The 12,349-nt window shown below is 35.8% G+C and overlaps 1 protein-coding gene across 1 annotated transcript in view; it reads left to right on the top strand.

Annotated features, from left to right (window-relative positions):
* Window positions 1–12,349, top strand: part of LOC125235742 — a 303,327-nt gene that overhangs the window by 134,805 nt on the left and 156,173 nt on the right. The gene's annotated exons all lie outside the window — the stretch shown is intronic.

Below are 12,349 nucleotides of genomic sequence, written 5' to 3'. Positions count from 1 at the left end.
TTTATGACTTAGATACTACAGTGACAGCTTAAAAAAACTACTTGCTAGAAATCTGCCTATTCAGCTGCATGTATAAATTAAGGCACACCACGCCACAGTGTGGAAAAAAAGGTTTATATGCAACCTTTTTTTTTTTGTATGCAACCTGTCATTTCAATCTGAAAATTCTGTCAGTATGAACTGACAGGTTGGATGCAAATCTTTTTAAGATTATGAATTTCTCAGAGTGTCTATGGCGTGCCTAAGACTAGGGAATGCAATAACCGACCAAATTTCATAACCGGTTACAATTTTTTATTATGTGAAGAATAACATTAAGTGTTCACATAAAAAAAAAACACTCACGATATTTTGTACCCATAGGAACTTGAAAATATTATAGAGAATAGAGAATTTATTTGCATACCTCATTCATTCTGTACACCCATAGGCCCACATACATATGTACATACATGGACCCTGATACGGGTGTAGCAAAGTGTAAATGTGTCACTTATTAATATAAATATCTAGGTGACCGAGCTTCGCTTGGTTCTGTTTCGTATCATTGACATGTGTCGCCATCTAGTTCAAAAATGAATAGTACCTACATCGAGCGAAAGAATTCTCAGCCTTAACAACACAACTACTCCACACGAGATGGCGCGCGTTTCGCCATTAAAACTCAAATAGTGTATTTTTCTATTCATTTTAGCCTTGACCTGTGTCGCCATCTAGTGTTTGCAATAAATAGTACTTACATCGACCGAAAGAATTCTGTCTTAACAGTACAACTACTGCACATGAGATGGCGCGCGAAGAAAACGCATGAAAACTCGAAAATTCGCGTTTTCCGGACCTAAGGATAAGTTAGACCGATTTTTCACCCCCAAAAACCCCCACATAACAAATTTCAGCGAAATCTTTAGAGCGGTTTCCGAGATCGTCAGTATAAATAAATATATAAATAAATATACAAGAATTGTTCGTTTAAAAGTATAAGATTGTATTATATTCCATGTACGGGCAGAAAGTTTCAATTTCTAACTAAACGTAATGTACTCGTATAGCCTTCCCATCAGTTGCTCATACCAAGCGCCCCAGTCTTATAAGATGTGCTTGAATTTGATATAATTATTATTGTTGCACAGCTCAGCACATATATGTGCAGTGCAGTGCATTCCAACTTTCATTATCATTTAATATGTTATCTTTTATTCGAGATACCGTTAGTACAAACTCCGTGTTAAAAAAAAATTGAATAAAGAATAAATATGGAAAAATTATAAGTATCAAAACTATTTGTCAGTTATTTCTTAATTGCATTGCATGCATATTTTACGTAACGTACTTCTTTAAATATACTTACTAATAAATGAGACTAATTACTAGGAAATCAAATCAAAATAGACAATTTCGTATTAAATACATATTAAATACCACACAAATAAATGAAATAAATACCTCGTTCTCAAAGTATTGCTTTTATAAAATTTTGTAAGGATTGTAGCGAAAACGAAAAAGTAGCGGTAAAACATTTAAGTTGGTAACCCTGACGCCCCTTGTGACGCCACGACAAGCGAGCTGCGAGTGCGCCACCAGTCCGCCATCTTTCTTACCTTTTTGATTGTTGACTTGTAAATTTTGTAATTAGTTTTTGCCGACGTCCACCGTGCCGTTTTTTAAGTAATTTTTGGTATTTTACAAATTGTGTTACTTTAGTGGACACGTGGAGACATGGACGCTGACTGTTGGAAGAATTCGTCAATTCAGACTGGCGCAAAGAGCTATCAGGGCGCGATGCCAGGAATTTCATTGCGAGACAGAATTCGAAATGAGGATATTCGCCAACGCAATAAAGTTACCGACATTGCAAAAAGGATTAACTCAAGTGGGAATGGACCGGCTATATTTTTCGCAGAGATGACGATCAATGGGGTCGCCTAGTATTGCTGTGGAGACCTAGCCTGGGTGGCCGAGGTGGCGGGAAACCACGAGCAGATGGTCAGATGACATCAAAAAACGGCAGGGCCCACCTGGCACTGGCACAGAACCGCCACATATAGAACGGAGTGGAAACCCACGGAATGCAGACCAGGATCATATAGTAAGTATTTTGTTTCTTAAGTTTTGTATGGTTTCTTTGAATGAAATGAGTTCTATCGAGTTAACTGCACTTTGCGTTAGGCGTCCATGTGTTTTATTCTTAGCGCCAGGCAGGCAAGCATGGGATGGCCTAATGTTTTATCATTTATCGCACGACCATGCTTGCCTGCCAGTTCTGGTTATTTATTGATTTAGGTCGAGTTTGTTTGTTTGGTTTAGTTTTTAGTTATTTAAGAAATAAAATGCCCTAGGTATGCTGATCTAGGCGCAACCGTAGGAGTGAAGAATCTAACGTTATCCTGTTAATTAGATTATATGAGATAGATTAGATATAGAATAAATTTTATGGTATGAGGAGAAAACCATTCAAATCTAATTGAAACTAACTACTTCTACTTGTGTAAATATATTAATGATGCTGATTTATTCAACTAATTTTATGTTTTCAGCTTTAGGTATGAGTTTGTTACTTTTGCTCATAATAACATGGAGTATGTCACAGCTGCTCCACGGGCTGCATTGAAGGGCAACAGGAGCGAAAATGGAAAGGAGCTCCCCCTTTCAATTAGAGAATCTTAGGTAATATACTATTGTTCTTTATTTGCATACCATATAATTTTTACAATATGTACATATTTGGACCCTGAAAAGGGTATAGCAAAAATCTCTTACTAGTTTGTGTTATTAACTAGATTTATAGTATAAAAATTGAGGTTCCACTCTCAACTGTTTCCTCCTCTAAAACTTAATCAATCAGGATGAAATTTGAGGATTTGAATGATAATGAAATAATCTGTGTCGTACCGTTTGGTTTTTTTTGGCTAATTGTTGACCCATTTTGACTATCCTACGACAGTCCGACACATATATAAACGATAATAAATATAATAATCTGTGTTGAAAAAACCAGGGAGGAAATAGTCGAGAGCTTTTGTATGGAGAATTGACCCCTGCTGTAGTAAATCGCCCGTTTCTGCTGAAGTAATTATGGATTGAATAACACTGACTCTCTTTTCTCTTTTTAGGATATGCTAAGGCAAACAGAAGGAGGCAAGGAACGGGACTGCATCAATTGCTGTTTGGAACCAATCTTGTGGGATGACTTCTGGACAGGGAAAAAACAATTTCATCATCTACCCTAATACTGACGAATGTTCTAAAACGTAAGTACTTATGAACCCTTCATAAAGGGCAATGTCCATCTTTTATTACAAGCTTTTATTCAACTTGCCTTGTTAGTGTGTTAGTTTGGGTCAAAACGTAGAAGCTAAATTTGACCCACTTCCCGGTTTCCGATTGAGCTAAAATTTTGCATGCATATGTAAATCATGTGACAATGCAATATTATGGTATCATGGAGCTGATCTGATGATGGAGCAGAAAGGTGGTCATAGGAACTTTGTTATGAAACGTCGTATCCCCATTGAGTAAAAGGGGTTTTTAGAAACATCTCGGAGAGCAGTAGACAACTGTTGAAAGAAAGGTACAGTCGGCAATAAAAAAGCTTGTGCCAAAAAAGACGTTTTTGCAAAAGACTTATTCATATGCGTTTAGTCCAAATTGATTTAAAATAATATATCTAAAGGTTTCCTAACATTTTATAAATTTTACAGGTGCTGTAAGGCAGACATTTCCAAATGTAACGGAGGAAAGTTTCGAGACATGTAATGGTTTCAACACGCTGCTGAGACCCAACTCAAGAGACGTCAGTTTGTACTGTTTTGTCCATTCTCTATGGGGCATGCTTGTATGGAGAGGTATATATATTGGAGTACAGACATGGTGTTTGGTATGAGTATTATATACATCCTCTTGAGTCAAAGAGGACCGGTAGCCACTTTGAACTCCGTGTCCGAAAGGGTCAAAGTATGGAGCTCCCGGTACTCAGAAAAAAAATTCTGGCCTATTAGTTTTGAACTTTCGAGTCAAGTTTGGTGTCATTTTTATGTAAACTGTTCGCTTCATTTTTAAATTGAAGAAGATTAAAAATCACAGTAATATTATTAAGGCAAAAGTTTGTGAGCATACTGTGTTTGTTACTTCCTCACGCCACGCCCAAGTGCCTTAACAAATATTATTTATAAAATTAAGTATGGAGGAAGTAAGATATACCCTAAGTTAACACGTCGCTTCTTCTTGATCGTGGGTAACACTCGGGGCGCAGTATAATGATTATTAAAAATCTTTATGCTGTCCCCTATGCTGCGATGGCGATCGTTGCAGTACTTTCAATATTTTTTTTACATCAAATATTAGAATCATCAAAGATTACTAATAAAATAGGCTTTTTAAAAATATTTTTTAAAAATCATGATTAGTATAAAAATATGGAAATATGAGGATTTGTTTGCATTTCGTGGCTACTAAAAATTCATTATATTAAATATTGTGCTATATTTTGCTATGGAACCCTAAAAAAGTAGTTACATAAAACTGACACTAAAATTGACTCAAAAGCTCAAACTAATCGGCCAGAATTTTTTCTGAGCAGCAGGAGCTCCATACTTTGACCCCCTCTCCCCCCTTCGGACACGGAGTTCAAAGTGGCTACCGGTCTTGTTTGACTCGGGAGGACGTGTATAATACCCATACCAAACGCCAATGCCCTACTCAAAAATTCACCTTTTCCCAATAGAGAACGGACTGTGTTAGACAGACGACAGTGCATGTTGTTACACGGTAAATTTTACTAGAAGACCAAATTTATAAGTTCCTTAGTTATTCTATTTTTAACTAAATAAGTTCTTGTACTATAAGCAATCGGAATAGGCAGAGTAGATATATTTATTTTTAAACGAAATGACTTCCTTGCGATAGTATTTTTTCAGTACAGATGGTGTTTTTTTTTACGCACTAGTGCGAGAAGTGGTTCATTATACGCCAGGTCTAAACTTCGGAGGCTCATCTGTACTGAAAAACGTCGTACGATACACGTGCGAAAAGGAAATTCGTAACTCGTGTCGATTTAAAACACTCCCTTCGGTCGTGTTTTAATTTATCGCTACTCGTTTCGAACTTCCTTTTTTACGCACTTGTATCGTAATGTACTATTTTGCCATATTGGAATCTTTCGCTTGCTCGAGTATCAATATTGGCACGTGCAGTTAAACAATAACTTTGCCCCCTTGTAAAACAATTAACTATTTTTTCAGTACAGATGGTGGTTTTTTTACGCACTAGTGCGAGAAGTGGTTCATTATATGCCAGGTCGAAACTTCGGACTCCGAAGTCTCGTTCGGAGGCTCATCTGTACTGAAAAACGTCGTAAGATACTATTTTAACAGCCTATATTGTGTCCCACAGCTGAGCAAAGGCCTCCCCTAGCACACTCAACGAAGCCTACCTCATCGGAATTAATTCGTGTATAAGCGAATTTTGGTATAATTGTAGGGAATGGTGTCTTAATCCACATTCTCAAAGTACTCGGGGGTTTGGGTGGAGATAACGGGTAGAGGGGGAGTGGAAAAAGTCCCTTTTTTTTAGTTTTTCGTGAATACTTCTTAAACTGTGCCACGTAGCAAAAAATGTTTCAAGACTCAAGTAATCTTCAGAAAATTCTCTACAAAGAAAAATATGTTCACTTTTTATCTGGGATCATGAAATATGGATAGGAAAAGATGGACAGGGAAGATTTTTTTTTATAATGCAAGTGTGATGAAAAACATTGTGCGTTACTCGGGAAGTATGAATATTACTAACTCGACTCTTTAAATCGCTCCAGCAAGCCAACTTACTCTCGTTAGTACAATTTACTATTATTGTCCGTCTTTTCCCCTCCATACTACCATTACCACCCCGACCCAAGAGTACTTTGAGTACGTGAATTAAGACACCATTCTCTACAACTATGCCAAAATTCGCTTATACACGAATTATTTCCCCCGACAGGCAGTTAAAAGTTGGGCGTGCTACCCTGTTTTCCGCCACTCGTCACGGTTTTTAAATTTCTTTAATTAACTATTTATCTGTTAAAAAGTTAGTGGACATTAGTTTAACGTTTTTTTTTAATATTTTATTTTCGAGTTAGGTCAGTTTGCAGTGTATTTTGACCTATTTAGAACTATATTAATAGGCTAGTTTCCTACTAGTCAAATCAGCTTCTTTTTATGAACTGTCAAAACGATTTGCTAATATGGAATTACTATGAAATACTGAGGAGTGACGTCACGGTCAATTCATTTACTTTATATCTTTCTCTTTGACTTATTAAATAAAAATTGTGTTTAAAAATAACTACTGTCCATATTTTTCTTCTAATTATGTGGTGCTTTATTTCGTGCACTGCATAAAATATTTTATTTTAACTATAGGAAACTAGCCTATTACGGTAGGTTCCCGGGACGTTAGTTACGCAAAAAAAAATGTCGTAAGGAAATCTACTTTTTATATGTTCTACCAAGTGTAGGTAAATGTACTCTGCCTATTCCGATCACTGACTATAAAGCTTATTAAAACTCCATCGAGACTAGACTTCAATTTAAAGTGTACCCAGGTATTGGCTGTTGTATTTATTTATATCTGAATGTTTTTCATGTTATGTAATGTAAATGTTTATCATGTATTTCAGTCTGAAAGTTTAAACATATTATTATGTATATTTCATGTGCTGTGGCTAGTGACGTGTATAAGAGCCCTTGTGGCCTACTTGCTGAATAAATGTTTGTATTTTGTATTTATGATTTAAAAAACATGTTTTCATGAAAACTTATGTGCGTATTAGTTAAGAGGAAACAGGAATAGTAATTTCTTCATACAAATATTCTCGACTGTATCTTTCATTGGTTTTTTTTAAGTTAGAGCTTGGTTTTTAGTGCATTCCACGAGAATATCCTTTACGAAATACGTATATAAGGCAGCTATTCCAATCAAGTCAGTGAAGCTCGAGAAAATACTCTTAAGTCATGAAAGATGGTCAGGCACAAAATCGCTTTCTTAGCGTTGTCAGAAGTATTAGAATAATTGTATTTTGTACAGGACATTCTCGTGGAATGCCCCTTTTACCAATACTTCATATTGTGTCTGACTGTTTTGCTTCTTTTGATTTTATTTTGACACAGCTGCAAAGATAGGCGTGGTACCTATTCAAATCTGACATCGACTGTCCAAAAAACTAAACAGTCCGACACAGACAATCATTATCATCCAGATTTAAACATTTGATTACGATTGGTTAGGTTTTGGAGAACGAAACAGTGGAGAACAAAACCTTGATTTTTTCGATTTTTTAGGCACTAAATAATAGTAGTAGTATTCACGCACACTGTTTTAAAATGTGTTTGTGTGTATTATAATAGATATGTCATTGTCAATTCAAATATGTAACACCATTAGTATAAATAAGTATTATCATTGTACATTAGTATGGTGCTGGTTTGGTCTGAAGGGTTAAAAGAAAAAAATGAAATAAATTATGTTGGCTGTATATCCATGTTTTTGTTTTATAAACATCAATGATTTTTGTGTGTGGTATTTTTAAAGTTTGACTTTATTTGTTTCTAGTTATTAAGCTGCACACGAACAGCAGCGAGCCTGGGCGAGCCCGCCCGCCCGCCCAGGCTCGCTGCGGTCCGCACGCAGCTCGCAGAGCACCTTGCGTGCATTTGTATTTGCGACGTCCTATCAACCACAAAAATTAATTTCCCTGCAATATCCCTATGAAATGTTGTGCGAACGATTCACGAGTTACTTTCTCATGACGTGCAATTAGCAAGTTCTAGCAATATTATTTTTTGACTAAACTAGTAAGTTGCCAGTGATTTATTGACACAACATACCAAATGGTTATATACCAGAAACATTATGAGCGCTACTTTTAGGTACATTACAAGTGTAACTTGCAAGCAACTTCACTAGAGTTGTTAAAGCAATGTTACATTTGTAACTTATTAAAAGGTGCCAGTGAAAAATTTATATAACATACAATTTCAAACTTTTTGGTTTATTACAAATGTAACCTTGCCGTAATGAATAGCGTGTAAGTTACGCACAAGTTGCATATGTGCTATTGTTGCAATGTACAAAAATGAACTTCTTAAAAGTTTTCGTCATAACTTTCTAGTAAGTTTATATTTCAATGTATCAGCAACATTGCTATTCAAAGTTATAGAAAGTTGTAAAATTCCGATCTGGGAAACTTACAGGGTTTATCTACAGCGCGGCCGAAAGCGTTTAACATCAATATAGCTCAAACATTGCTCTAACGTTACAAGCTTGCAATTGTAAGTTTCAAGCTCCCAGGTGTAGCATTGAGCAATGTTACCGCAAGTTCTGCTTGCTTAACGGGTTACTACCGATTGCGCCAGACCGGTCGTCAATAAAGTCCATAAATGGTTAGAAACGCATCAACTAGTTACTTACAAGCTTATAAGAATATACAAAAAGATCATAAACCCATTGCTTGCTAAATGAATCCTAGTTGCTGAGTTGATAGTGTATAAAATGTCATAGCCTGTAGTTTTACGAGCCATGTAGTGAATGAGTTATGGTCATTCATGTACTAGTAGTTACGACGCATTTGTCAACAAGCTTTATGTTGCATGTTGTGACTTAAGACGCATGTTTCAACATGTTTTATGTTGCTATGTTGTTCCACAAAGTACAAGTGATTCGTGTTTATGTTCTATGAACAAAAGGACAATAGTCCATCTCGTTCTAACAAGAATGAGACATTTTGTCTATAATAGAGATAAGAACACTGCTTTTGAGGTACACGGACCAAAGAATTGAAATTCATGTTTTTATTCAGCGAGGAAATGTCGCTAGTATCCTTGGTACAATGTCTCAAGGGCCTATTTTAGAAAAGTTGATAAAAATAGGTGAATCTATAAATAGTAATATAGATGATTTACCACCTGTGGAACTACTGGAAGCAGTGATAATAGTTATTTGTTATACAAGTTGTATTTTGACGCCGAGTGTGGAATTGAAAAACGAGCAAGTGAAAGGATTCTATAGTTGAACGACGAGCGAAGCGAGTGGTTCGAGAATAGAATCCTGAACTTGCGAGTTTTTCAACACACGAGAAGTAAAATACCTTTGCACCTTTGTATAACAAATAACTATTTTTGCGTTGTAGTTTCCTCGCTATAGTGAGGGTAAAAGTTTTGTGTTATACTCGGGTGCAACCGTATTTTACTTCTCGTGTGTTAAAAAACTCGCAATTCCTCACTCGGAGTCAAATTACAACTTTGCCCTCTTGTATAATAATAATAATAAGTATTAAACAGTTCAGAACAAACACGTCCATTTCTCACACAAATAACACTATTGTGTGCTAAATTTAGATGGCCATGTAAGTCATACTCGTAGAATTCCTGCTCCATATATGACTCATCTGTTATCAGTGATTCATAAGACCACAAGGCGCCTTGTTCATAAGTAACGCTATACGTGATAAAATATCTTTAATTTAACACTGTACTAAGAAGACACCCATAACTTGGAATTTTCAGCCTTCTTGCTAATATATTCTGTTTAAAATCCTATAAAGGTAGCTTGGAAATAAGTTTTTCAAAGATATACACCGTGTTTTTATTTGATTCCGTTAATTTTAAGGGAAGGGTCTTTGATGAAATAGAATTAATTTCTCTAAGAAACGGTTACCGAATATCGAACGGTTAATTTTTTTCGAATTCAATGAAAAGTGACATACAGGGTGGTTCCAGATGATGAAGCTACCTGCCTGTCGAATTTAACGGAAAACAAAAAAAAAACACGTTGTATTATACGAGCTTTTGTCCGCGGCTTCGGTAGATAGATATATAGATAGATAAATCATTTATTTGGCAAACTGCAAACACACACAATATACAGATTAAAGGAGACACACAAATTAATCGCAACATAATAAAAAGAGACAGCAATAAAATTAATAAAAGACAGAAAAAAAAACAAACAAACAATAGTAAAAAATAAAAGTACAGAATACAACTGTGTGTAAATATTAGACGCGCTCAATCTCCTACTTCTTTTAAGATACTTCTCAAGCTTCACTTTTTATCTGATCATTGATCAATGATACCTTGATAGACTTATGTCCCCTATAGCTGGCATGTAATTTGTTATATATTTATGTATTTGTATGTTTATGTATTGTATTTTATTTTTATGTGTGTAGTATATTGTTTTGTGTAGTATAGTTTGTGCTAGATTTCCTCTAAGTCTACATTTAGTACACCTACTTACAAGGTTAAATTTATTATTCTCCACTTCCTAGGTTGTCTGGAAGAGATCGCTCTTTAGCGATAAGACCGCCTCTTGTTTTACCTCTTAAGTTGTTGTTTATACTTGCTATGTTGTTTCGTGTATTGAGGTGTGCAATAAAGAGTATTTGTATTGTATTGTATTGTGTGCGTTGCAGCAGGACAAAAGGGTCTCGGCTCAGTGATACGCTTCGCTCTTTCGACCAAAGCACTGATTTTCTGCCGGCTTCGGTCGCGTTAACTTCCACTCCCCAGTTTAGGGAAGTGGGGGGTCAGAAAGTGACAAGAAGTAGCCTATGTCATTCTTCATCCTTTTAACTATCTCTACTCAAAAAAACCGGCCAAGAGCGTGTCGGGCCACGCTCAGTGTAGGGTTCCGTAGTTTTCCGTGATTTTTTCCATATTTTTTAAACATATGGTTCAAAAGTTAGAGGGGGGGGACGCACTTTTTTTTCCTTTAGGAGCGATTATTTCCGAAAATATTAATATTATCAAAAAACGATCTTAGCAAACCCTTATTCATTTTTAAATACCTATCCAACAATATATCACACATTGGGGTTGGAATAAAAAAAAATATCAGCCCCCACTTTTCATGTAGGGGGGGTACCCTAATAAAACATTTTTTTCCATTTTTTATTTTTGCACTTTGTTGGCGTGATTGATATACATATTGGTACCAAATTTCAGCTTTCTAGTGCTAACGGTTACTGAGATTATCCGCGGACGGACGGACGGACGGACGGACGGACGGACGGACGGACGGACGGACGGACGGACGGACGGACGGACGGACGGACGGACGGACAAACAGACAGACATGGCGAAACTATAAGGGTTCCTAGTTGACTACGGAACCCTAAAAATCACGTCTTTTCATCGCTCCGTTTTGCCGTGAAAGACGGACTAACAAACAGACACATACACTTTCCCATTTATAATATTAAGTTTGGATGTACAGTGCGTTCGGATCTTCGTTAAACTTCGACCTACGCTTTGTGGATGTACATAAAATGTGTGTGAAGGTTTCTAAACATCTGTTGATAAATTAAGCTTTTATCTACACTTGTGTGTAAAATGAGTGGTGTTTAATGAAAAAGCCTACAAATCTGGTCAAATTCATTCAACTGGCAATATTTACTCAGCTACCCGTTTTTGTTATTTTTTTATAAAAGTCAATTGAGGGTGGATGAAAAAATCAGATTTGAAGTTTAGTGTTAAAGCAATCCTTTGTCTCGCTGTTTCTTTTAATAAAGTTTTTGGGTTAAAAAAGTGGAGTTTTAACATGTTGGTCCTTCTAGAACTGGATTGTGAAAGTGTAATAAGTGCTAAGAACAATAGTGTATAAAAGGCTAAGTGTTTATTACTGCGAGTTGGTAAGATTAGACTGTAAATTATAACATTGATTTCGTGCACCAGTGAAGTTAAAAACCTTTATGAACTATTTCACTAATTTGGACATTTAAACAGTGTTTAGTTTATTTTGAACTGCTAATACGTGGACAATAATAAGTCGTAATAATAATTACGAAGTGTTTTGGACTAATACAAATACATTTACGTGGACATTTGTGGTTAAAAACTTATGTCATTTTAACCTGCATATTTATAGACTTTGTAGCCAGATAAAGATAACAAGTGATTTAACTTTACGTAAATTGATCTCGATATAGTACGGGAAAGTGGACTTTGAACTTATTTGTTGTGAATTATTGTCATAAACGTAAACAATGGCTCAACTTTGTGCATCACTAAAAACGTTATCGGAACGCATTTCGAAGTTACAAACTAATACTAAAAAGACGTCGAAATCAAGATATACACATGGCTATTTACAAACACGTTTAGAAACATTAGAGAGTTATTGGTCTAAATATCAAGATCAACATCAGATAATTAAAACTACAGTTACAGAAACTGAACTGGAGCAATTACAATTTAATGCGGAAAGTCTGTACGAGACTACTGAAGATATTTACCTAGAATTTAAGGGATCATTAAAGGATTATTTGTTGGAGTCTTCGAAAGGTCAAGGTCAACCACAAACAAATAATAGTATGCAG

Source organism: Leguminivora glycinivorella, chromosome 18 (genome assembly GCF_023078275.1).
Source record: "Leguminivora glycinivorella isolate SPB_JAAS2020 chromosome 18, LegGlyc_1.1, whole genome shotgun sequence".
Lineage (NCBI taxonomy): Eukaryota > Metazoa > Arthropoda > Insecta > Lepidoptera > Tortricidae > Leguminivora > Leguminivora glycinivorella.
The sequence above is the reverse complement of the archived record's forward strand: the minus strand, read 5'-3'. Positions and strand labels throughout refer to the sequence as shown.